The sequence below is a fragment of the Gavia stellata genome, chromosome 8, assembly GCF_030936135.1.
Source record: "Gavia stellata isolate bGavSte3 chromosome 8, bGavSte3.hap2, whole genome shotgun sequence".
NCBI classification, from domain to species: Eukaryota; Metazoa; Chordata; class Aves; order Gaviiformes; family Gaviidae; genus Gavia; species Gavia stellata.
In genome coordinates, this window is record NC_082601.1 from 5,255,604 (window position 1) to 5,283,283 (window position 27,680).

The 27,680-nt window shown below is 38.8% G+C and overlaps 1 protein-coding gene across 1 annotated transcript in view; it reads right to left on the reverse strand.

Moving 5' to 3' along the window:
* Positions 1 to 27,680, reverse strand: part of ARHGAP15 (Rho GTPase activating protein 15) — a 313,756-nt gene that overhangs the window by 77,646 nt on the left and 208,430 nt on the right. The window lies entirely within an intron of this gene.

Consider the following 27,680-nt stretch of genomic DNA (forward strand, 5'->3'; position numbering starts at 1 on the left):
GAAAAGTCTTCTCCACTTCCTACTAACAGATGTTTCCAATTTTTTCTCTCTCAGCACTTTAAACCACCATCTTTAGTTTTCATGTCTAAGAGACATTATTATAGGATACATCATAATGATATACTGTACATTCATATACAGTATCCCATACAATGACTAGTTGATTTATAATTCAGATCCAATAAAGGGAAAAATTGATTTAACTGATGACTAGTGAAATACTAAATGCATTACAATGTTTGAAAAGAACATCCTTTTCTTGCAATACTAGTGACATAATAAAATTAAATATGGATATAAGATAATGCCCATTATTATTAGGGAAGTGGAATCAAAGGCAGCAGGAAGAAAAGCAATCTCTATGGATCAAGGAGCGCCTAAACTTCCTCTTCAAACATACAAAGACATGAACACAAATGGAAAAATTTCACAAATAAAGTAAATTCAAACAATCTTAAATCACAGTGTAAAGTTAGTTTGCTATTAACTGGTCTTGGTCTATCAGGACTTTCAGTAGCGTCGGCACATTTGGGTACTGTATTGGGGGTAACTGTGAATTGCAGGGGTCATCAACCTTTGTTTTTTTAAGTTTTCTATTAAATTTCCTCATAAACCCCTATAGCAGCACGAAGACACAATTTAGCCCCACAACCAAGAAACTCATATCCCCTCAAGCGCCTTACGTTTCATCCCTTCTTCTCACTTCCAACTTCTTCCTTCACCCCACAAAGCCCCTATCGAGGTTCATGCCCATAGCTCACCCCTTCCCAGACAGCCTGCTCTCCCAGAATAGTCACGCAATTAATATGGAGGCGATGCAGCCACTAATTTCCATGTTTCATTCAAGAAGCTTTACAACCGCTCCCCTTTCCTAGAAAACTGCTGTGCAGCTGTGCAGGCAACGAGCCTGCCGGGGTGGCGGTGGGCGAGGGCATCGGCAGGTAGGGAGCACAAAGCCAAGGTGCCAACGAACTTGCTCATCGTTTAGAAGAGCTCTTCAATAAATTTTACATTTCCAGATCTGAAATCGAGGCCAGGCACCTCAGAAGTAGTTGGCTTTTTAACTTTCTTTGTGCATCTGCTAGAAGTCAGTCACTTCAACATTTGCAAATATCTTTGTTCTTCCAGATGGGTAGATTGCTTCTAATACAAAATAACTTCTATTCGGAAGCGGCTGTGATTGCTCATACAAGCTTAGATTGATGGTCAATTTTTTATAATCCTGGTGCAGTAGTTTTTCCTTTAGGAACATGTGCATTTTAATTCTGGAGAAGCAGTGGCAGACAGTAATATCTCCGGAGCCGGAGCCAATAGAGTTTATTATATTGAAAAAATCGTACAGTCACTACCACCAAAATAACACCCAAATACTGGCACTAAGCTATACCTCATTTTACTGTTGCATCAGTAACGTTTTAAATGACTTCAGTAGTCTCAGATGTTTTACAGAAAAGTTATTATTATCTCTAAAAATCTTTGGGGATTTTAACCTATATTACAGAATTCAAGGAAATATTATTAATCAGCTCACAAAAATGCACCAGCAGAATCTGGGGATCAGCTAATTTGCGCTTAAACACCTACATTTGCACGTGCAAAACTGCTTAATTATGCTCCTAGCTGCCCATTCATTTGTACAGATGGGTGCACCCACACATTTTGTGGGATAATTTTTGGAAGCCTATAGAAAATATGGTCTTTAAAGATTTTAATAAGGTTGGAAAAACATACTTTCTATGCATAAAATTATGTAGTTCCCAAGTCTAAAATTACTTTGATTTAAAAAATGAAAATTGGCAAGGGATTAATCCATAATATGGTCTAATTACTTTTTTTCTTAAAAATTAAACGGTCAAGATCTTAACTCAGAATAGCGGTTACTGTTCATGAACTGAAACTAAGAAATAGAACTGAATAAGGAATTTTATTAGGTGTCTAAATATGTATTTAGCTAATAGAATCCTCTTACCTTTGGCTGAATAACAGGTATAATAATTATGAAAGCATATTTAATTTGTACATCTGAAGCATAAAGCTCTACTAATTATATTTTTATGAGATTGAAATGCAAACTGGCCAAAGCTTGGAAATAAAAAGTAGAGCTGACTTGCTGTCATTAACTGGCAAATACACATACATATATAAACACACACGCTCAAGCAAATAAAGAGGGAGAGAAATACGGACAGACAGAAACAGAGGATGTTGAAAGCAGATAATTAGTGCATATTTTGGCCCTTACAGATGGTATTGTCAGCTTTTATTTTACCTTTGCATTGTTTAAAATGCTGGAAGTTTAATTCTTATTTGTCAAAGTGGATTCAGCAACGTTCAAAGGGTATTTGCCCGTTTGTAACGTATAGGGCTTGCTAAACATTGCTAAATAAACAGATCAGGTTTTCAGTGAGGATTGAATTTTCCCTTCACGTTCGGTAGGAAAAAACAACATTAAAGCAAGGATACTTCTTTTTGCTCTCTGATATTTTATTATTTCTTTGTTTGCAGAGGTTACTTCTATCAGTAAGTAAATATCACTGTGAATTTCTCTTTGTCCTTCATCAATCAAAACCAGTCAATGATAAGACTAGTGCAACTAGATCAAAACTCCAGGCTGTGTAGTCATATTACCACTCATATTATTACTAAAAGCGCATCTATATTCCAAACTGGGATACCATAACCCCTTTGTCATTTTCCAATAAAAAAGACCATACCAAATAGGCAGAGCACACCGTAATTAGCAGCTGGCAGAGAAAGCTGTAAATCTGTATGAGTTCTGAACGATTTGCTTACATTGTTGCTTTGTTGACAAATGATGCTGTACATGTTAATGTTCCTGAAATGTCCCCATTGCACCTGACGTGCCAATAAATGCCAGCCAGCTGTATGAATTATGGAAATAAGATTTTTGTTTATGAAGGTATCCCAGACATTTATTTTACTGCATGCCTCTTGACAGATTTAATGTCTGGAGTTACATTGAGAAGATATTTGCTACCTGACATAATGGATAATGGAAACTTTAAAGGCATTTTTTAATGATGAGACTAATATATTTTTTTAATTTTACCTTGTGGCTACACATTTACTCTCGATATAAAGCTTGCATATTTTAAATGAAATGATACTAAATTGTTCCTAATGTACAATGAGTTGGATGAAACCAGTGCTGCAATGTATGACAAAGCAGAGGAGAAGTATCTCCGAGAGCTACTAAAGCAAGAACGCTACATGCAAGTTTACCTATTTTCTCTCACTTTATTTTATCTCCTGTGCACCTTTACTAGTACATCACTAGTGTACAAAGGTAGCTGTTAAGACTTAGGCATTTCAAAGTATGATAAAAATCTTTAACAGATGTATTTATAGCAGGCTCCATAAAACATTCATTTAATATGCTAAGGCAAGACACAGAGAACACAGAAACACGTACATCTACCAACTATATTTAAGTATATTTAACTGGATTCAGAACAAAAATATCTGTCACTGAACTGTGAATATTTAAAAACAAGGTGTATGTTCTTAAGTAAGACACACACACACACACACAAAAATCACTTTAAGTATTAGAGACAGCAAAACTCTTATTCCGACCCTGCTTTTAGCAAGCCTCCTTATTCTGGTAAAGGAAAACGATCTCAGGCATCCCATCTCTGAAACATAAAGGCTCTTCTAGAGACAGGTTTGCAGGTTACTCTCAGGTTTCCTCCAAAGCACGCGCCGGTTCTGCCGAGCTCGCTGCAGAAGGCCCCCCAAAGCTCTCCCAGTGCCGGGGCGGGCAGCAGGTGCTGGCTCCCGGGAATCCCAGCACCGCGTTTCCCCTGGCCTGCGAGCGGGGAACCTGATTCCCGCTCCAAAGTGGAAAAATTTAGCCTGGCAGAAGAGCCTGTACTACGCAAGCTCTTCAATTCTTCCTCTATTAGCACATGTTAATGTATTGTCAAGAGGAACAATAGCAACCCCACAAACTATTTATTCCATCAAGAACAATTTATTGTCTTTTGTAAGTTCATTTCCAGCTTCTGAAGCTCAAGAGAGAAAAATCTGCTGGTTCTTTAAAACTTCAGATGTTAGGGACTATTTGTAGTCATCATATAAATGGGGGTGGTAACCAAATTAACCAAATTCATTTTGTAACCACAAATCATTCCTATTAAAATACTCCCTTCTCACCCCACCTCAAAAGAAGAATAAGAATAATAAGAAAAAAGGAGTCCAGATGGTTAAAATTATTTTTAAGCAAATATTTAGTGGTTACAGTTGAATTCTTCTGGCACACATTCTCCACTACAAAAATGACACCCCACATTCACTGTGTTAACCATTTTCCAATGTGCCAGCCAAATGAATGCCTCAGAGAACACACACACACACACACACACATTATGGAAGCATTATCAGAAACGCTATAGTTAAGGCTCCTTTGCAATGTGGGCATAAAGGAGGGATATTTTACACTGCATGGTAGAATTTCATCTCCAGGTATAACATGCAACTCCTCAACAGACAACGGAGTTTTCTAAAGTATTCCCTTTCTTGAAGCAGAACTATTTTTCAGCGTATTTCTTTGTTGCTAATGTCACTGGAAACTCTATGAGGGGAGTGGGGTGGAAGGGGGAAAAGGCTTGTAGCTATACATTCACAGTAACCGCCATCTCCATACATCGCACAGTTTAAATATATTTCACTAAAACACAAAAAGTGCATTCCTTTATTTCCCATAACCTAATTTAGCCTGTACAAGAAGCCGCCCAAGGAACTCCCTTTGCTGCTCTGACAGTTGCTTTAATTCTGCCGTGTTTTTTCTGGGGCTCATCCACACTCCATTGACCCACACTACTTGGAGTACACCGATACTACAGCCTTGCCTTTTCAACAGATTTCACAACCACCACCACTGCACGCATGCCCCTCTGCGCAGCCCCTTCACGCCGCAGAGCAGACTGGTAGGAGGCTGATGGGTCGAAGCAAGAGTACTGGCACCAGAATGGGGCTGGCTGCGGTGACGGACGGCCAGGGAAGGTGTCCCCCTGTACAGCTCCTGCAAACTGGTTGCTCCAGTCTGGCATCCCAGGAGGCTTGCCAGATGGAGAAACCTTCTCCGCAGCAGAACTGCAAGCTGTGCTTCTCGGGAAACTCGAGGCTGTAACCCTTTCCCTCTTCCTCCACATACCCTGTTGCTTCCAGATTTCTTGCTATGCCTATGTATAAACAACCAAGATGAAATCTTATTTCTGAGAGACACACAAACTTAAATTGCTTCTAATCCTTCTTCCAGCAAATCAACCCCAGATAACTTAACACTGCATATACAGCTTTGGGAATAGAAGTTAATTCATTCTAGGTCAGACCTAAAACCGTGCATGTGATTCATACGAAATGGATGCGTGTATTGTGGTTGCTCATATTTTTTAAGCAGAAGAGAAGTTTGTGGTGAAGTTGCAGTGCTCGGATAACATGATGTTCGCATGGTCAGAATTAGGAGTTGATTTTTGTGCAGGCATTAAGGTTGGTTATATCTGGTAACCATCTTTATCTACAGTTGATGAGACACTGCGAGTAAAAACCCTGATAGAAACAGCAATTTAAAGTTAACAAAGGTTTATTCTGGTAGAGGTTAAGGTCTGAATTATACATGTTTGCTAAATGAAAGGAAATACACGTCTCTCTCTATATATGTATGTGCCTATGCACACCTGTTTTACATTGGTGTAACGTCTCTGATCTCAGTGTTTTACATCAGGATACTGAAAGGTAAATCTGACCCATACCATAGAGTCTCCAAAGGGCTAACTCTCATTATTTTTGTTACAAATGCCTATATTTTGCTCAGTGGAAGATTAAAGCTAATGTATAGCAGAAGAGCAATGTAAGGAATCCCACGGTAAGTCTCCATCCTCCTTTCGGTACCTATGCAGCGGGTAGTACAGGAACTCAGGCTCCGCTATCCATTTTCTCTTTCACGTGCATGGAATTCATTGAGAGTAATGGGAAGGAAATTACAGTAGTCTCACAGGTCTCTAACAAGAGATCCCTGTGTGGAAAAATGTGACTTGTCAAGAGCTACTTTCTTTGTATTGTTTCATGAGAAAATACACCATAAAGAATAGTTGAAACCGAAAAGCTTTGCATTCCTTCTCCAGTATTAAATCAAACCAGATATTGGTAAAAGGTGCAATTTTACTGGATACATACCAAAAGGCGGTAATATTCCTATTGGCTGAGGCTGGCATAAAACATATACTCTGTTTCCAGTAAATTATTCCATAAATATTTGCATTTTCCCTCTGCAGTTCACTGTTTTAGTAGTCCATTTACAACCAAGAAAATAAACACACAAATATCAAATAAACAAAGGAAAGAGATCTAATTAAAGGCTAAATTTACTTACTTTGGGGGAGCAATTACTCTCAAGTATTCCTGCTCTTTCCTGATATAGGTAGAAATTCACTACCAAGGAAGAATACCTCAATCAAGCCTGGGTAATTTGTTTCTGTATATGAACAAAACAACACAGGCATGCTGCAAACTTTCACACGCTTGCGCAGAACAGAGGTTTTTGAGGAGCGGAGCAAACTGCTCCAGACCTGGCTGTGCTGAAAGTAAAGCAAAGCAAAACCACGCCACAGCAGAGGAATGCCGCTGTTAAACACCCCGTTAAATGGCAACGGGAGTGGAAGGAGCACTAGCCACCAGGGCCAGGCTTTGGTCAGGCTGTACTTTATGGTTGAAAAGAAAAAGCCAAGAAGATGCCTGGCTCTGTGCAAGGTGGGTTTGCAGGCAGCCTCCAGCCCGGGCACCGCTCTGCCGTTATCTTGTTATAGAAAGCATTACCTGCCTCGCTCCCTCTTACTTATGTTCTGCGCTGAAGAGTGGCACGTTGATTAATTACCGCTCTAAAGTGCTTATAAAGCATCAGTCCAGGGCAGGTTTACTAGGTTGGGGCCTCCCATGATTTATTGACTAAGGAGAAAAGCAAAGGCCATTTGTGAAGGAGCATTTTCTTCTGGGGGAAAAAAAAAAAAGTAATTTAAATTACTCATCCTCTGCTCCCCCAAATTAGAATGTCTGACCCTGAAGAGTAAAGCCAAAGACTTTCTTGCTCTGAAACTTATGCAAAAAAATAAACAGCAACAGAGTTTTACACCACTTCTCTTTAAAGGACACCTGGCAAATATTAACAAAAGAAACAACCTGAATCAACTGGCAAGAAAGGTCAGAAATGTTTTCTTTTGCTGATATAGGGAGCTGATCAGAGAACTTAAAAATAATTAGAACATTTCTGCTGTAATACTTTTTTGCTTTTTCAACCTTATTGTTGGAAAAGCAGAAGAAAAAGCACAGCACAAGCACACTGACACACGCACTCACGTGAGGCGTAGCCACAGGAAGGATTCATTTGCTTTTGGTTTGTCTCTGTTGTTATTTTCCTTTTTTTTTTTTTTTTTTTTGTTTTTTTACCAGTAGTAAACCGGCACTTTGGGTTTACTGCGCTTCACTTACTACAGTCTTTTAATAGTATATAGTGCAGGAATGTGAAAGGAAAAGATTCCCATATGACAGGCATCCTTTGATATTGTTACTTCAACCAAAACTTTGAAATACAGTAGCTGTGTTTCTGTGTGGCATATGACAATTTTTCCCCAAATCTTATAAACTTTGATTTACTTAACTGCTGTCACTGATGTGACTCCCAGAGAAAGAAAGCATGAAGAGATTGAGAGAGAGAAATAGCTAATGTGTTAGTCTATTTGATGGCACAGGATTATATGGTACAATAATGAGTGCAGTCTGTATAAGAAGTCTACAAAAAAATATCGGTATCAAAGAACAAAAAGAAGAAGATAATGTCAAATACTTCCAATAATTTTCACACAGTTTCAATACAGTATTATGCAGGTTTTCTAATAAGATTTCTTTCTGTAGTAGCTAAATTTATGCTAAGTGTGAGAGAAAAAGGAGGTATAACTCTGCTCCCGCAGACAGCAACATGACAACTCCCACTGGATTCAGCGGGACCTCGCACCTGAGGAGCTCACACTCATTACTGTGCATTCTGCAAGAACCTAACCTAAAACCACACTAGCATTACTTTATGACATCATACTGAACGGCTGCATTACAGCTTCACGAAGCAGTGTGATTGAGGGTGGCTACCTTTCTTCTGGAAAAACGTAGTACATGGTCGATAACCTTTAAAAAAAAATAAATCTGTTGTAGCGAACACACTTTTTCTACTGCTTGTACCTGGCAAGTAAACATACAACCTACTTCCCAGCAAAGCTTTAAAGTGTGAGGGCCTCAAAGATGCCCTTAGAAATTGCAAGTGGGATTGTTAATTCTTTTAGGAGAATGAAGATTTCTTCTGGGGAGAGCAAAGGTGATTTGGGGATTTCCTCCCCGTTCCACCTCTGACAGTCTGTGCAGTCCCAACTGCTCATTTGTGATCGTCTCCAAAGCAGATTGAGGTGAGCTCTGGAAGCAGCCTGGAGAAGGGTACCAAACACATACAGGTAGGATCCAAATCCCCTGCCTGCGAATGCATTGTCCTGTCCCAGGCATGACCACGTACAGCAACCATGCACTCAAAATTTGAAGGTGAATATAGCATTTGCAGGTATTAGGAGGTATTGATGCCACGAAGCTGAAGAAGGAGAGGATTTCCTCCAGAACCTGCTGAGATGCCTTGTCTTTAGCTTGCGTGCTCTGCTCAGGGAAAAGGAATTGCCTCTTACCTCTCTATGGTGTAGTTTACCTATATGTAAAATGAAGACAGTGCTTTCCCTCAAGGGGTATAGAGAAGCTTAATTAAACAAGAGATTCTTAGCCTTAATCAGACTTCTCTCACTTGTTAAGTACATGGGAAATCCTTCAGTTCAGGAACAAACTTGACACCACGACAAATGAATCAGCTCCCTTACCATTTTGCCTTTGGGAATTATTTTCCTGGGGAATAGATATTTATGAAGCTATAAAAAAAACACCCAAACCAAACAAAAAAACAAATCCCCACATTTCTACCACTGCTGATGTTTCTCCTTCATATTAAATGTTTCCTGCAATTTTGTTTTATCAGGGATCCTGCCTTTGGGAATTGGTTCCGTATTTTGTCTAAACCCACAGCCTGCAAAGCTCTCACTTATTCTAGTACAGGGGTAAGGACATGTATGACAGGAGATATGATAGGTGTGTGAGAGCTGTGAGATGCGTGTGGGGCAGTCCTCCTTCATCCCATCTCATCTCTCGACCCCAGACCCTTCCCTCTGTGGATACGGTGGTTTGGGGGAGGATCCCCATCACCATCACTGTGAGTTTAGTCTCTCGCCACAAAGAACTAAGCATTGGTCTTGCCAGCTGCTGGACACCTTTGGTGACATCCAGTGCCTTCTGTATGTACAAGGACTTTACTATGACTTGAGAAGCTCGGAATTATTAAGGTGGCATTCAGAAGCAAACAGGATCACATCTGTTTTAAAGCCAGTGGGTTATTTTTAAATGGGAGTTTGTAAAGACAGGCAAGAGAGTTTCAAAAAAGTAAAATCTCAGTGATTTCACTGAAATATTATCTATTTGTGGAATAAATAGATGCGGAGCCAAATAATTCTGAAGTATCTAAATTCCACCTTCCCTCTCCCACTCACAGAATCTGCTTTAAAGCAAAAATGCTAAATTAATACAAGAATGATAGTTCTCACAGTGTCTCCTCCCAGGCTAAGAAAGTACAGAGAAAATCCTGAGAAACTCTGTTCTTAGGAAGTATTAAGTCCGGTTTTGAAAGTTATTAAGGGTCCGCAAAATTGAGAGAAATATCCAATGTTTTGGTATCTGACTTGAATAAAATTTGAACTCTCAGAGTAGATCAGCAGTATGCATGTGAAATATGTTTTTTCCTTCCTAAGCAAAGCGTACCAGTGGATCAAGCAGAGGCAGAAGAGGTTTTGAATATAGCACACTCCTTTTTACTGATGGGTACTCTTGGATCCAGCTTCTTGTCCTCCAGCACCCGCCTGTTGGGAGGAGATCAGCAGCTGGTGCTTGAAGTCAAATGAATTTGGGCCAAGTTTATTAGTTTTCCAAACCGTGATCTCTGCAATGCCCTCGCATGCCCATTCCTCCTGTCCCACCACTCCTCTTGGGTTTTGGGTCCTGCTGCTCCAGAGGTTCTTCCCCAGCCTTGCCTCTCCCAGGGTTCTCCCAGACACGAGCCCTCGCTCCGTGATGGCTTCCCCAGTGAGACCTGGCCGACAGGACTGAAATACAAGCTTAGCACAGGAATTTCCCAACTGTTTTACTCTTCAGAAGCACCAGAGCCAGGATTATTTGCAAAACCTCCTGGGCACCTGTGCCCTGCTCAGCTCCTCTTCCTCCCTGGCTTCCTACCTGACCGGGCAGCGCCTTCCTGCTTTCTCTTTCCCAAAAATGATTTTCCTGCATTTGGTGATGGCAAGTCCCTCTAGAGACACCCTTTGCAGCCCCAGCCCGTATTATTTTCTGCCTGTGCTCCACCACAACATTTGCTGGTTGCGCGCCTGGTTCCCATGTAGGCTCTATTGTTCCTCAGGACGGGGATGGTTAATCAGGAAACAATTACATTTAACAGTCTCGGGCAGTTGTTTGGATGGTTTCAGCACAGTGATGGACAAGATGCTGCCTTTGGTGCTCAATGCCTGTTAAAAACGCTCTTGCCCAGCCCTATCCACTCATTTTGACTTGCCGGGCTGCACTTCATTGTCCTCTGAATTGCACCTACACAACCGAGGCTGCGTTATAAACTGGGTCGCTGAACTGATCTAGGTTAAAAATATCCCAGATATTCTTTAATGAAGTGTCAACAACTATTCTCAGGCTGAAGAGCAACTGGAATACCTCCTAATAATCTTGCTTACATATGCAAAAAATATGCCTTAATCTAAAATGTATTTATAATATAAAATGGAGTTCAACATTTGACCTGAGCGTATCCCACACTGTCACACAGACAAAGGAAATAAAAATGTGTTGCTGTAATTTCCTTGACAGCAAAAAAACAAAACAAACAAGAAACCTCACACATATATGTCTAGGCCAATATATATGATAATGTGAAACAATGAGTTAGATTTTTCATGGCCGTGTTGAAACTCATCTTGTTAGTTCTAAAACTGCAGCTCATAAATGTGGGGTTTTTTATATCAAAGTCTAAATAAATAAATACATCTTTAAAACTTCAGTGAGTAAAACTTTTACTGACTTTCTATAGAGTTTGGAATAAGAAAGCTTCGCAGCCAGGGCTATGAACACAATTCTTAGGAAAAATAACATAATGATGATTATTATTGTTTTTATTGGTGGCAGTAGTTAAATACTTTTATTATTTTATTATTATTAATAGTGGTAGTATCACCATCTGGATTATTATAACCACAGTAGTGACAAGATGCCCTAATAAGATCCATGCCCCATTGTGTCAGGCATTATAAAGGCACATAGTGAGAGTGAGAAAAAGTTTATAATCTAAGCAATTAAGGCAGACAAAAGGTGCAGTGAGAAACAGAAGCACAAAGAGATGAACTGACACAAGAGCCACGGAGAGAGCCAACGTTAAGCCTCAGATATCCGGAGCTGGCATCTATTTAAACACAGAGCTGTTTGTCTATACAAATATATATGTATTAATGCGTATCACATTATACAGCTTGAAGAGTGTATAGCAGGATTAAAGTGATTTGGTGTTTTGTTTTGTTGTTTGTTTTGGTTTTTTCCTTAGGTAAAAGATATCTTAATCAACAATGGACAGACTAAAAGCAGTACAGCACAGAACAAACATGAGATTTAGCTTTGCTGGTGACTAACTTCAGTCAAAGCAATGTTCAAACCACAACCCATTAAAAAAAAAAATTTCAGAGAATAACTGTTTGTAGGATCTGATCGTGATTCTGACAAGCAATGGCAGTGTACTTCCTATTAGGATATGGACAACAAGTAAGAAACTTGGTGGTATTCCAGCTGATGAAGACTCTACTTAAAAGAAGGCAGACAATGTGCATTTTCTAGCACAGAGAAATCTCTTTCAGTTCTTACAACCAATCGTTACGTACCCGAGTTCAGAAAGCCTCTGTTGTATTTTGCATATTTGATAACAATGAGTTAACTATGAAGCAAAAAGGAATATTAACATATCTTTTTATTTTTCTTGTACTGTGATTTTGATTTGTATTATAGTTTAAATACTTCATATACTTGGCAATGTGTACTTTCTCTTACATTTACTTTTTAGGTGCCTTACAAAGACTGTTTTATTGGTGGGGCTGCTATAATTCTTTTTTTTAAAATGAAAATATTTTTAGTTTTGTTCATGTTTAAATAGGGCAGATATTTCAGCCTCATTTACAGATGTGAACATGCCCAAAATATTTCAGCAGCTTAAGCCCTTTTTCCATGTTGCCTTTAAACAGTCAATTTTTGAGAGCCGCTTTTTGTCTCAAAGTTATTTAAAGTCTCTTCTTGTCATTAAGTTACACTACGAGTAATCCAGAGTTCAGGTTCACACATGACATTTAATAATTTTAAATTCTAGAACAGAAGAATTCAAAATTAAGGCTCACATTACCTAGGGAAAAAAAAAAAGTTATTTTTTCATCAATGGAAAATAACTTAGTCCAAAGTGCAGCTGTGAGTTTTTTAGCAAATAAGTTGTCGCTATAGCGTTCAGCTCAAATTCATAAAAACAAATATACAAAATGACATTTAGTTGCAAGATCACATTTCTGTAAAGATAAACTGTAAGCTCTGCACAGCCATTGCTACCAAACGTTGTTTATCCGAGCTTTAGATTCTACTCCCAAATTTGAATAGACTGCAGAGCTAGCAGTGTTGCTGAGAAGCAATATCAAAATATGTGCCTCCTGGGTCTCAAAACCACAAGTTATTCTAGCTTCTGCTAAGAATTGAGGGATTTTTAAAAAAGTTGAGTACAGTAAGTAAATAAATAAATACATTATCTACCTTCATGACCTTTCTTTTCCTGAAAGCAAACAGCGTCCATCATTTGTAACTTGACTTTCCATAAAAGTAACAGTTCATAAAAATCTGTGAAACTACTACCGGGAACAAACAAATTAAACAATGACAATGTAATAAAATAAAACTGCTGTTATACTCCTATAGTAGAAGAATTGCTTCTTCGCTGGGATTAATACATCTTGCAGAAAACAATTTTAAATAATGTGTAACATATGGATTCGGCTTTTATTATTCTTCTAAAAGAAGACAATTATATTTATGTGATAAACTGTTCAGTGTTAGTAGCATAATGTTTATATTACTGGCCACTTAAATAGTCTTTGGCATAGTTTTATAAGGAACAGCAGCCTCCAGATCTTTTGAAATCCATCTTACAAAGTAAGTCCTGTCTGTTACTGGAATGCAATGGTTTTATATGGTTTGCTTGCTGGAAAAAACGTACTGCAGGTAATCTCGTCGTTAAACTGCATGCATGAAAAACTTTCTGATGTTTTAGCTACAATTCATATGGCATTTTAAGGCTTTCTAACGAAAAGTATGAAAGTCTTTTTGCTGTCGAGAAATAGGAGGAAAAAAAAAGCAGCTTTCAATTTTAACATTTTGGAAATGAATGATCATGATACACTGTTTTCTACAGTAAACCTTTTCAAGGTGTCTGTCTTAATCTCCTCATTTTTATGAGCAGCTAGTTCCTATGCTCTCTTATTTTGCTGGGAGATTACATTTAAGAAAAGACTGACTTTCAGGTAGTTTTCAAGGAGCTGCTTTTGTCCCCATTATATTCCAGATAATTTTCAAAGGGATTACATAGAAACCAGAGAAGTATTTATCTCGGTATCTTCCAGTGCTTCTGAGTCGAAACTGCGTGCATTTCAAAAGGGAATGGGAATGTGTTACCAAATAAATATTTTCTGTTGCTGCTGTATACATAGATTTTTATTGCAAGCATTGCCGGCAGCAGCCTTTCTGCATTGCTGGGATTCTGCTATCCTGTGTGTCATTCAGATAATAAGATCATTTGGAAAAATTACGCAGGGTGAGCAAATATATTTATCTAGGTTTATCAAAAAAGAAAGAGGGGAAAAAGAAATAATAACATCAGTCTGAGGAAAGTTACTGTCCTCATTTGTCACTCCTGAAGTACAAGTTTCATATTTTCAATTCTCCACTTCTCGATTGCTTTAAAAGTTGGGGTTGTTAACAAAAGATAAAGTGAAGGGTATGTCAATTTAAGGAGTGTAACCTAATGGAAGTGAAATCTGCATATTCAGTTAATGTGGGGTTTATTATCCCAGTAACTAGACTCGCAACTGTTCTAAAATTGTGTTGACTGAAGACTTGAGAACAGTACGAGTGGCTGGCTACCCCCACCCCCATTCTTAAAAGAAAACCTGTGCCTGCTGCTTCCAATTTAGTGCAATCATGCCTCTTACTGGCCAATACAAGATGCAGCATTAGCTGTCACATGCAAATGAGTATTCATGGAGACTTTGAAATGTGCAATAAAGAATAAAGACATGCATTCTGTGAATAATTGTTTTCTTTTATAAAACTGGATCCAAAAGGGAGTGCCATTTCACCCAGAGTCTATAGCCTTTCTATGGTTACAATCTGCTGTTGAAGCCAGATATTAGAAATGAAGTGTGGATAAATGGATAGAAATGAAGTGTGGATAAATGGAGGACTCCAGTTTCCCGTGCTGTCAATCTTTCACAGTACTACATTTGCTTAACAAGAAATAATCCAACACATGTTTGTGTTTCTTGCTATCTTGCTTTCTCTTCCAACTGGGACTTTTAAACGCATAGCGATGTATAATAAAGTTGTCCACCTTATATTAGCTTTTTTTTTTAATGTAAAGTCCAACCTAAATTCTTCGTTTCCAACAGCACAGATACAGAAAATTACAGAGTAGTACCAGCTTCACTGCAAACCTAAAGTCTTTCAAAGCTCTCTGATATCACTTACCAGGATGAGAAAGAAAGAATAGCTCAGATTTTTAGGGCCTATTTAGATGCAGAGTAGGAAAAAAAACCCCAGCAAGCTGTATGCCGATACACGCACGCATTTGTGGAGCTGTGAATAGCCAAGCTGAGTTCAGACACACACACCTATTCACCGAGGCTGCCAGCCAGAAAGTCTGTTAGACAACGAACAGCCATCGAGTTGTATTTATGTTAAATCATGGCATTACATGGCCCTATCTTCTGCTGGCAGAGCCCCAAATGCTCAGTCCAGTAGTGGGAAGAAAGTAAGCAGATGCCTGGACAGCAGCACCTTTGCAGTGAATTGGAGCAGAGGACCTGCAGGAAGCACTGCAGTAAGTTCAGACTTGGCCGAGATGGAACCAGAGGTGGACGACACTGGTTAGCCAGCGGGAAGAACAAACGCTGAGGATAAATGCTCCCTGTACCAGGAGGAGGTCTGACCAGTGCAGGCATGCACGGAGGCTCGGCAGAGGGGAAATACCCCCTTGTAGGTAACTCAGTGCCTTGGATTACATTTAATCCGAAAACTGGAGGACTCCAGCTGAGTCAGAGCCTCAGCAGGCAGAACGTGGCCCCGCAGGAATCCCAGAAAGGCAGTCAGAGGACTGGGAGGCATTATATTTTTCCCTTGGTCTAAAACAAATAATTCCTTGTTGCCCTATTCACTAAATACCTTTGCTCTCCAAGGGCAATCACTTGAAATACAGGCACATGCATGCAAACACAGTGAAGAAATTAATCAATCACCAACATTACCATTACAACTGATAAACAATTACTGTAAATAGAGACATAAAACTACAAGGGGGAATCTGAAAGTGTGTCACTGCTGTAGGGAAGGATGCCCACCTACAAGGGCTGAGCACATTGACCAAAACCATCCCTTGGCTGTCTGTACGTTCTCGTGATCCACGGTGGGAGGAAGACAGCCAGCTCTTTGTAGCTTTTGGTCTGTATTGTGCCTCCTAAGAGAGCTGAAAAGAGGATGACCCTGGGGCCAGGGCAAAGGATTTGAAAGAAGGAGATTTGGTTTGTATTCCCGAATCATCGCAAACTTCCTTAGGCATGTTACTCAGCTCCTCATTTTCCTACTTACCAAATATAGCTAGTAATATTTTGGTATCTCACAGAGATGTTAGCACAAGCCCTTCAACATACTTATCTGCTCATATATTATCTCGATGTAGTCATTTTCAAAAGTGACTACAAAATACTCGGTGCAAACACATAGCTCCGTGAGGCTTAGTCATGCAAAACACAACGAGCGGTGCTGCATCCCCACGACCACAGGAATGAAAACCAGGACCTCAGTCACATGTAAAATGTACTTTCTGCTCCTCAAGGACCAGGTCCCTTTACTCTCTAGCCCCAGCACAGAGGAATTTAAAGCAGCTTATTCATGGATCTTTGCACCGCTGTCCATTGCACAGGTGGCCCTGCGCTTGGAGATGCATCACAGGGGAGACCCGCATTTGAAGATCTAATTTGGCTTTGCATTATTCTGAGCCCAAAATCCACGTTTCAGAGGGCGACTGCAGCCTTATCTGCAGTCTCTGTACACAGTAGGGGCTTGGCAAATAGAGTTTGGTGAAATGGCACGGCGCACTACGTAGGAGACTGACTATAAATCAACAGATTTTGGCTCTGCTCCTGGCTCTGTCACTGATTTACCATGGAAACTTCGGCAAATCTTTTACTCTCCCTATCCTTCATTTTCCGTACCCATAATGTAAAGATAATGATGCTGCTTTGCAAGCTCTTTTGAGATCTCGAGATGTTAAGTGCTAAGTGCATTTTATTAACATTAATAGCACCCAACCGAGAGGATGCTGTATAGCACTAGCCTGGCTGTCCCCAGAAAACAGATTGGTGTGGGGAAAGTGTGCATTTGTTAAGCAGCTTAGACATTGCTCATTCCCATAATACTTCTACAATACACAGGAACAAGATCTGACCTACTAAAACAAAAGAAAAAAAAAAACACCATAAGGAGAAAATTTCTAATGTGACCTGTCGTCTTATTTCTAGCCCAGGAAAACTTGGGGATTTGCTAGAGATTATCAGTGTTTCTGTGTGTGGTTATTATACTCGGCCACAACCACAGTGCTCACAACTTGTGGTGGAGACCACTTCCATTAGTAGGCATTAATCACTATTTTCTACACACCAGTTCAGCTATCACTGAAAAGACATTTAGCAGATGCACTTAGTTATATCCTATCACACTTTATATGTGACTCAATTTTAAAATAAGTTAATTGTACTGAATTATATTCTACCTCTTGTATTTACGGGACCATAGTATATTACAACGTATATTTTAAAAATGCATTCTGACATGCTTTGTTATTTTACGCTTCAATTTTCCAAGTTTCTGCTCAAATACGTATCACGACATACACAGTAGAAAGAGTTATGAAAAATTTATTATTAATGCATGTTTCTTCCGCTGCTGGAGATAGAACTTTGTTGTGCATGTTATAAAATGTTAAATATTAGAATTATTTAAAGTTAATAGGATGCCAAAGAAAATGACTAATAATACATTATACAATTAGATGCCTTTCATATTAGTGAATCCATTAACAAAATAAAATACATTCAAACAGAAGAGTTCTGATTTGCAATTTTTAGCAAGGATTGCCCATGTGTAAAGCTAAATTATTTATTCTTTTTTTAAAAACTGCTGGATACATCAGTTTGCAATTATTTGCATTACGTTTGAATGCTTTATCATGTGGCTCTGATTCAAAAATACGTATCTCTAAGTTGCTTTAGCATCTTCATTCGTGCAAAGCATCAAACATGGAAAAAACAAAAGTAAGTTTCTTTCCCCGGATTCAGCAGGACAGCCGATGATACCACCAGCCCTCAGCATTGCTCTTTCAGCTGTTTTGGGTGTCTTTTTGTTATCACTCTTTAGCCCAGATGTCCTCATGTAGAGTTTCACATCTCTAGGTTGCCCTCCCAGTTGTACCCTTTTCTCTAGATAGGAGCAATTCCCTCCTGTCCCACCCATACAGATCTCAAGTCAGGCATGATGCAGCTTTGCCTAAAGTTACTCAGATGCTGTAGCGTACTGTTTTTCTGAGCACTGGCTACTACTTATTCTGAAACTAGTTATCCTGTCTCCTCAGCTGATGTCCACGTCATCCTTGAATAAAACACTGAGCAAGCAGCTAACTTTTCTTACAGTAAGAAATAGCTTTTAGCACCAAAATCATATAATCTTCTAGCTATTTTTCTCCTGTATTTTCCTTTTTTTTTCTTTTTGGCATTGATTCTCTATCTCTAGAAAGGCATCCGACACCAGCTAAAGAAAGTTCCATGAAGAGCAAGTAATCTCCTCCTCCTCACATCCATCTTCTCTTCACTGCTGCTATCTACTTAATTAAGTCGTTCTCAATCTTCTGTATCATAAGCACATAATGTTGGTTGATGGAAATGTGTTTTGAAATCCCTGTTTGTTTGTTTTTTAATTATCTGATTACACTGGGAAAAAAAAAAAAAAGAGATCTTGCTTTGGTATACTACAATAAGTAAAATTCCAGCAAAAGCACTCTATCTTTTTGTCTTTCAAGAGCTTTTTTTCCACCTTCTAACAGTCTACCCAGTCCAGTCTTTTCATGGGATTTAAAGGTGTGATGAACCCAACTGCGGCCAAAGTTTGGTGACTTCATTTTAAAACTGGTTTCAGGTTAAAGATGCCTCTTGTTATGATCTTTATGCAGCTTGCGAGAGGTGAGGAATGCCATGCTTAGAGTCTGCTCAGGTTTATATTAGGATCTTGGCATAGCCTAACTCCAGGCTACTGTCACCCCAAAATATATGTCCCAATGTCAGCCCCGGGTGCAACTCATGGAGGAGGCAAGTCTCCCACATTATGCCAGCTAGTAACAGGGAAAAAAAGAGTGTGCAACAGGCACACAGAAAAGCATTATAAACTAGCCCATTTGTCCGCGTCTTGGATACTGCTTGTGAAGTAGGAGGGGAAAAAATATAATAAAATATTTGTTCCATTATATTCAGTTCTCCACATCCTAATTATTTCAAAATTTTACCATAGTTGTGTTGTATAAATAATAAGAGTAATTATAAGAAGAAGAGACAACGCGTTGAAATTAGAACCACGGATTCATAGGTTGATTTCAAAAGGCATCATTCTCACAACTCACCCTGAGGTGTTTGTCCACAGGAAGGGTTTTCATTAGGTTCAGATTATTACAGTAGAGTTGGGAACCAGGACCTTTGATCTCAAGAGATCTGAACAATCCCTGTTACTTTTACTGACAACAGGCACGCTACAGACTGAGTAGTGTTAACATTCAGATGAGAGCTGAAAACTCAAGTGAGAGCTTTGCTACATTCTCACTTCTAAGACTCTGGTACCATGCATAACTTTGAAATTAAAATACAGTGTGACTACCTCTCCAAGTGTTTAAATTAATATGTTTAATAATCCCTACAATAAGAAGTCTAAAGTGCAAATTAAGACTTGCAAGAGAAGGAGAAAGGAATGTCTCTTTATATTTATGTATGCAGTATGTATTTGTTCAGGACAGTGGGATACAACATTTTTCTATATCAGGATTTCTTAAAGCTCCATTTTTGTTTTTAAATCTTGTTTTTCCCACTAAATATATATACAATATTTTTTATACACATATATATGATGGGATTATTTTTTTTTAAAAGGGAAAAAGCCAATGGGGTAGTGAAGAAAAATTATTCATTTGCCTATATATAGGCATTTAATGCTTCTTAAGTGCTCTAAAACATTTCACCTGGCTTCTTGCACCTGGTCTTCAAGGGCATAACTCTCCTGTACATCCTCTGCGAGACCCACCAGCCTTGTGAGGATCGCTCTGGTACTCAGCATCCTCTCAGCTGGCACTATATACCAATTATTAAGTAACTGAATCAAGCCCAAAATGTCCAAGGAATGTGTTAAGGGAAGATGCTTTCCAGGACTGTGGTAATTCGCTCATGCAAAATTTCCACTGAGTTACACAATAATACTATTAAAAAAAAAAAGAAAAAGAGAGAGACAAAAAAGACAGGAATATTCAATTCTAAATCCATAAAAAATGATGGTATGAGTGACTTGAAAATTTCTTTAGAAAACAGGTTTATCTTTAGCAGGAATATATTTCTAAGAAAGACTGTATCCACAAATGAGACCACCACTAAAAGAACATAGGTTTCCTCATAAAAGCAGAAGTTTCCAGTGATCACAGAAGCTGTAGTTCAGATTTTTTCCTTTTTTATTTTTTCCTCCTAGATTTTTTCTTTTGAAAGTTTTCCAGTTTGGCCCCCACTGATGTGCCAGTTTGGTCCCCAGCACTCCTGCCTCCCACTAAAATAACCAATGGAGCTCAACAGCTAAATGCATTACCAAAGCCTCCCCCAACCAAAATCACTCACTACTCACAACAGTTGTATCTACCACAGTATTTATGGTTTTCCCAGTTCTCAGTGTACAGGAGACCACAAGTACCATGATAAAGCCTAATTCCGCAGTGTGGTAACTTCTCACCCCATGCCACCCTGCATAATATTATGTAATGTACATCTACATATAACATCACCCTTTTTGTTGCAGACCCTATTGCGTGTTCGTATTTGTCAGCTAGTATTACATACAAACCACAGAATTAAAGATATTGACCACAGAGGAGAAAAACACCCTAAATATTAGGCCATACCGTGATCTTGTAAGACATAGAGCATGACCGACTTTAAGTGGGAACTATGCAGCTTAGCTCTCCAGGGTATCCATCTCCTTGCAGCGCAAGATCATCCCATACAAAATACCTTTGACACTTTGTTCAGTTTATGTATAAATATGCCTGGCAACCCCCAGCTTCTGGCAATTATTCCATCATCCTAAAAATTGTAGTTAGAAAGTTTTCCTGTTAATACTTTTAACAAATGACTCGATAAATTATTTCCTTTCCTTGTTATTTTGGAGCTTGGTGGAATGGTATTTCCTGTAGCATTACTATCAGAACAACAAACCCAAACAAAGAGTCACCCATGACAACGATGAGCATCCCTAAAAAAAAGGCAATCCCTTGCTACAGCGTGCAAAACTACAGTCCTTCTCAGCGCCTAAATAACACTCCTTGAGGGGTTATCAAGAAGCTCTTCAACTTCTTGAAGTGTTACTAAGCAAAAAGCTATTGTAACGCAAATAGTGCTGTGGTTAGAAAAAGAAAAGGCATGTCTTAAATGCTTGATCATACAATACGTGCCATAAAAGCCATGGTATGTTTGTGGCTGACCACACAAACCTAGTTTACTGCCTCTTCTGCCCCATTCTACCGACTTATTCATCACACTGTTGAAAAGAAAAACATGACAATACCATTGGAAAGAGAAATTGTACAGTCTCTAGAGCTACAGATTGGGCAACTAGGACTTAAAATTCTGATTACCTTTCTCTCTTTTTTTTTCCTTCACACTAAAACTAAAATATGTTATATTGGAAAAACATTAACATTGTAGCGCTGTGATCCCTTTTTTTTGTATATGATGCACATTATTTACAAAATAATTCAAAGCATTGGTTACAAATATTAGTATTTCCACCACGTTTCATCACCTGACTTACATTTGCAAATCACTGTTTGGGGTACTACATTCCCCCCCCCCACCCCCCCTTCCTCTCTGGAAAGAGAAGGGTAAGATGGGGAAACCACACCTTCTTTTAAATTAAAAAGAAAAGAAAGTTCTGTATCTTAAAATACACATTCAGACACAGAGAGAAAAGGGAAGAACCCACATCAGTAACATGCACATATTAATTGAGTCACCAACTACTGTGGGCTCAATTAAAGTATTCTGTTGTCAGACTTTTAAAGCTTGGAAAAAAAATTAAAAAAAAAAAAAATTCTTGGCTACAGCTTGGCATATGCAGGTCTTAACCCAGAAACAAGCTGTTTTATAATTATTTCTGAAAATTGCTTCAGTCCATTTTATTTTCTGTGCTTGCCTGGGAAGTGTGAAAAAGAAAGAAAAAACTATTTTTGACTCAAGGCTTTCAAGACACTTTGGTTCTCAGCTAGCAAGTAACCCAGTTTAAGCCTGATATTTCCAACATGAACTTTGGACCACTCTTACTGGTTTCTCAGTGAGACTGGTTACATGAATAACTGCTGGCAGAAGCGAGGAAGGCTTTGCTGTCTGGGCCATACTTGAACACACGGAGAACGTCATCAAGGCTGGAGGGTGGCTCTAAGGTTAGACCTCAGTCAAGACACGTTCAGGTGTTTCTAAGCATACTCACGTATGCCTGAAAAATACAAGCAATAACCTCCTAAAACATCTAAAAATGTATGAGATGGCGGGATACAATGGGAAATCTCAATAATGCTTATGCACAAGAAATTAAGGACCCACAAATGAAAAGGAAACTGACTGCAAGAGAGAAGCAATCCCTCTTTTTTTTTTTTTTTCATCTTTTTCCAATGATCTTTGCTGCAATTTTAAAATAAAGACCATGACGATCCTGTTGGACCTTCATGTTTGTAGCCGCTCTCTGGAAGTTGGCAGCTGACAGAGGACCTGCTCTCCTTTGCCCGCAGAGCCTTTGTTAACGGCAGGACGGGAGCTGCTGGCTGCCTTTGAAATGGATATGTTGGGTCAATGGAAAGACTTGGGTATTTTTGAATGGGCAGTTTTAGCGGTTTAATTTTTTTCCCCCTTTTTTCTTATTTTAAGGAAATAAAGCTGTGAAAAGGAGCTGCTTATCTTTTTTTTTTCCTTCCCTCCCATGTTCCCTCCTCCCTTTTTTTCTCCCCCCCCCCTCTTTTTTTCCTTCTAAATGCTTGCTTCAAAACTACCCAGCCCATTTGTGTTGACCCGGCGGCTCCATTTCAAAGGCGGCTTCAGTCTTGTGTCAGCTCCACGGGCTCTGCCTGCCACTGCAGAGCCAGCCGGGAAACCACTCTGGTTCCTGATAGCCGAGGCTCAGACATATGGTCCCAGCAAGCTCATATAATCAGTAATATTAAAAAAAAAAATCCCAAGATTTGTTCCTCTTTTCTCATAGTTCATTGATAGAGAACATGTCAGTATTGTTGAAGGATCCTGCTGGTTAAAGGTATCATCCTTAGCTGCTCATATGGTCTGGGCTCTTACTTGTCAATTAGATTAATCCAAGCCATTTTAGAACAATAAATATAAGTACAGATGGAATATAAACATATTGAAGATTACTGTTTTTGACGGCTGTTGTTTATTAAATCAAAAATAATGTTGCAATGAGGATTTTGTTGATATTTCAAATGGAAAGGAAAAGTAAATAGGAATTAGATATTCTTTAGGACAGAAAAAACCCACAAAACAAAACATCAAAAAACCCAACAAACTACCACACCCCAACCTCCAAAGCAGCCCATGCCTAATAAAAAGGCAACGATTTTACTTAAAATGCCACCTATGAGCTACCTTTAGAGAGGGGATATAATACCTATAAACTCAAAACACTAGGTATGTTGAAATCCATAAAATTTCCAATTACTGCTTCAGAATTTATGGTGCACATATGGAAAATAATACTTGTAAAAGAGAAAGGGGTTTGTGCCTGGTGCTGTCAATACTGTGAAGGATGGGGTGATTATAAAGCAAATTAACAATACTTTTAAATGTGCATTCACTTATCTTTCCAATTAAATCCTTGTTAAACAACTGCACAGACAGTAATGGTGCTTCTGCAAAGCACTGATCAAGACAGTTTTATTGTAATTTTTACTCTGTAACAATTAATCAACTAGGCATTTTCTTTATTATTAAATTATTTAGTTAATAAATATTCGCAATCAGTTCACGTATTTGTGGGTTAAATTTTACTTTTAATTTTTCTTAAACTGAATTCTATTCCAGCATATTCTCACAGAAGAAACAACAGAAATATTTTCATATTTTTTGACAAAATGTTTTTTGTTAACCTGAGGTGATGTCAGGGTGAGAGTAAATTCAGCTTTTTCCCCAATGCAGTTACCACTTCGGATATCTTTGTCTGTCCTTTTCCATGTTCCCTAAGAAATGTACCTCTCTGCAAGAACATAATATCAAGCCTCTGTAAAAATTCATATTTTTCCCCTCCTTTGGTACAGAAGTACAGTAACCAAGCCGTAAAAACACAGTAATTGACCTTTGGATGGTACGCGGTGTTTTGCTGGTAACGCACAAGGTATTCCAAATGAAATAACGGGATGCAAAGGTCACCTGTACAGAAAATACTGAGCTTTTTGCAAACAAAACGTTGGATATAAAGACAGTTAGGAACTCTCTTGTATTATGTATGAACCAACACTTACTGAATGAACCAAGAAGTACTGAAATTTGTATTTCTATGGTTAGTTTCCCTGAACATATATGCATTAGGATAGAATCCTAGTGTTTCAGCAATGCGTTATGAACCCTTTATAGCTCCATTTTTTCAGTTAATTTAGTACTCATGAAAATTGCTTGTTTGACAGTCGTAGAAATTGAATGTCTTCCCAGCTACCCAGCAGATTAGCACAGGAGGCGTCAAGAAGTAAGCTTCTACCTCCTCACCCAGGTATCTCTAGTCTTCAAGCACAGAGGGCAATTGGGGGTTTGCTGGGACAGGCAGATCGGAGCAGGACAGGTAATCCATAGGGTTTAGCACAAAGAAGGTCCTTACCCCATCATACCTTACTGTGCATCAACACGATGGGTTTGACCAGAGCAATGATTGCACCACAAATTCACTCACTTACTTACATCCTTATGGATGAAGGGTCCTCCCTCGTTTTGTTTTTTCTTTCTCAGGCATTTTTTGCCTCACTGTTGCCATTTATTGAGGAAGTCAGAAGCTTGCTTTTGGAAAGCATCTCCCAGCTGTCCCCACTTTCATAATGGTGCCTTAATGGCCCTAAGCAATCCCACCTGGGGTTCCCCCACCCCTGCCCATGGGCTCGGGGCCCATGTCAGCCCCACCCTGGGGCTTTGGGCCAAAACAATTGATCTTTTTAGTAGCATCCTCATATCCTGGAACTGCCAGCACACTTTACATGGCTTAACAGACCCGTTTTTAGAACCTTATCCCTTTTCCTACAGGTGTGAATTAAAAGAATATCCTTATAAATACCTGTAAAGGTTTTAACTTACTGGACCTTGCTTAAAATCAGTAAAAGTCCTCCAGATTTTTCATAAACCCCCTAAACAATTGCCAAGTACCAAAATTTATTTATTTTTTTTTTAAATTGCAACTATTAGACTTTATCAATAACACAGAAAGCATAAGAGGAAAGCACATCTGTGTCTAATGCCTCTGGCTATTATAGAAACCTTTGCCATAGGTTAACAGCCAGAAATATTGAATGCCTGGTAGCTTAGTTTCTAAAACTAAAATTCTTTTAGCGCTTATAGACTAAGAAAAGTATGAATTTCCTGTTGTCAGTATTGGTCCAAACAGCTTCTGCTGCCTTGATTCACTGATTTGAAAAATGATGACTTAGAGTTTCGAAAGTGCTGAGAAATGTTATAGCCTGGTCCTCTTATGATCAACTGATCTTTTCAGCTCTTAATGGGAAAATAAATCATAGATAAAAGATAATCCTGTTGCACAGAAGCAAAAAAGGTGTGATATCAATAGACTTTTATAGAAAAAGAAAACTCTGTGAAAGGGATAAAGTAAATAAGGTAGTTTGTTCTGCTGATGCTCATGTTGGCAAGGTCAAAGCTCTCTTCAGGAGCTGCCTACCTCAAGAAATGAGAAGGAAACACAGAGTTTATTCAGAGAATTTAAAAAGATACAAGGCATGTTTTTTTATTGTAAAACCATCCTCACACCAAAAAAATCTAGAATTTCAAGGGTCTTTTTAGATTTTTACTGTTTTTATTTCTTCTTTAAAGATGAAGTTGTCAACTGTTAGTGTGTTTTCCTTCCATGTTCACCAGTTCTCTCTTATTTAATTTTTGATGCTGCAGATGACATTAAAGTATAGGAAAAGGAGCCAAATAAAGCTTAGCTATATTCTAATTAATGATTATTCTAATAAAAAATAGTTTGATATGGCAGGCAGCCTAGAGTCTCTTCTATGATCTTTAATTTTCAATGTGATACATATTATTTATATCTTATAAATGTAGGTGTAACACAATGGCAAAGCAAGCAGGAAGAAAGATCCCATTAAGTGTTTGGCCTGTATAAGAACTGATCGCACAGTCAATCTCCGCAATGTAAATAGGCTTTTTCAGAACATTTGTTTGCATTTATAATTAAATTAAACTCTAACTATAATTAAAAAAAACTCTCTGAGAAAATCATATATATAAATACTGCTTTCCCACTGTTAACGACAGAAAAATGAAGGTACAGAGATTGAACCTAGGAGGTCACAACAATTACCAAGTGAAAAAGTGATGTGTGGCGAGTGCCTTATTAAACATCATCCCACTGCAGAGCTTTAGAGGGCAGGTAGATAAGCAGCTTGGGAGCGCATACTGGTTTTCCAAGCAACTTTTGTGGCTTCATGAAACTGTCTAAAACTGCTGCTGTCTTCAGCATCTAATTGACAGGGGACAACAGGCCCATGGGACATCGGTTGGAGACGGCTATTGCCCTCCCAAGCAGACGTTAAATAAATCCTGTTCACCCCGTCTCCCCACGGTGTTCTTTGCAGGTACTCTGTGTCTCAGTGGGCTGTTTCCTGCCTGCAGCTTCCATCGGTCACTCAACAGGCAGATTTCTTGCGTGTGTCCTAAGGAGCCAGTGTCAGAGTGGCTTTAACGTACCATTAACTTCACCTTTATATATTCATTTTTCACAGTGGTATAAGCCAGAAGAAAAAGGTGCCTGGTATCTCTGTGCTGCAAAAAGCCAGCTTAGACTTCTGTCTAGCTTTACAGTATCAGCCCATCTGTTTTAGGTGAAAACTTGAGCAGTAATGTTAACCTCAAGTACGTTAACCTTTGGATGGCACGAGACATGATAGACAGGACCATTATTTTTATGGCACATTTTTTCCTGAGCAAAGATCCTAGGCAGTGAAGAAGGACAGAAAATCCTGGGTTTGCCTCTCTGTCTCCAAACAAAATACCGTGTACGGTCATTTGAAAGCCAAGGCAGACTACATTATCGACACACAAATACCCAACAACTATAAATCTAAGGGAGGGCAAGTAATGAGTCAAAACCATGAGGCTGACGATTTATTCGGTCCCCCTGAGTTTACTGGCATAAATACTGTTTCCTCATAAACCAGAGTTCACCCTCCAGTTTCAGCCAAAGACAAGAATGATCTGGACCAGCTGAGGAGGTGGCAAACATCTACTGCTCCCCTGAAACCTTGCCTAGAGATGTAAATGGGGGCTTGAAGGTGGGAATATTTTTACTTCTCTCATATCTCTCAACTTCGTGAGAATTTTTGAGTCAAAAGTCTTAGTTTATGTGTAGTACAAAACCAATTGAGATAGTTGTTCTCCAACAGCTATCATCTCCAAGAAAACACATACAATACACAATATTTAGCAGTTCTGGTAATAGGCTCTGGGTAATTTTAAAAGGGTTAATAGAAAGTAGGGGAAAATGTTGCAGCAGCTTATACTTGATTAATTCGAAAGTGTATAAAGTCTTTAATGCAATTTAAGATTTGGGATTTTTCCTAATTTCTGAGAAGCTTAATTTTATTTTCTCGTTAAGTAGTATCAGGA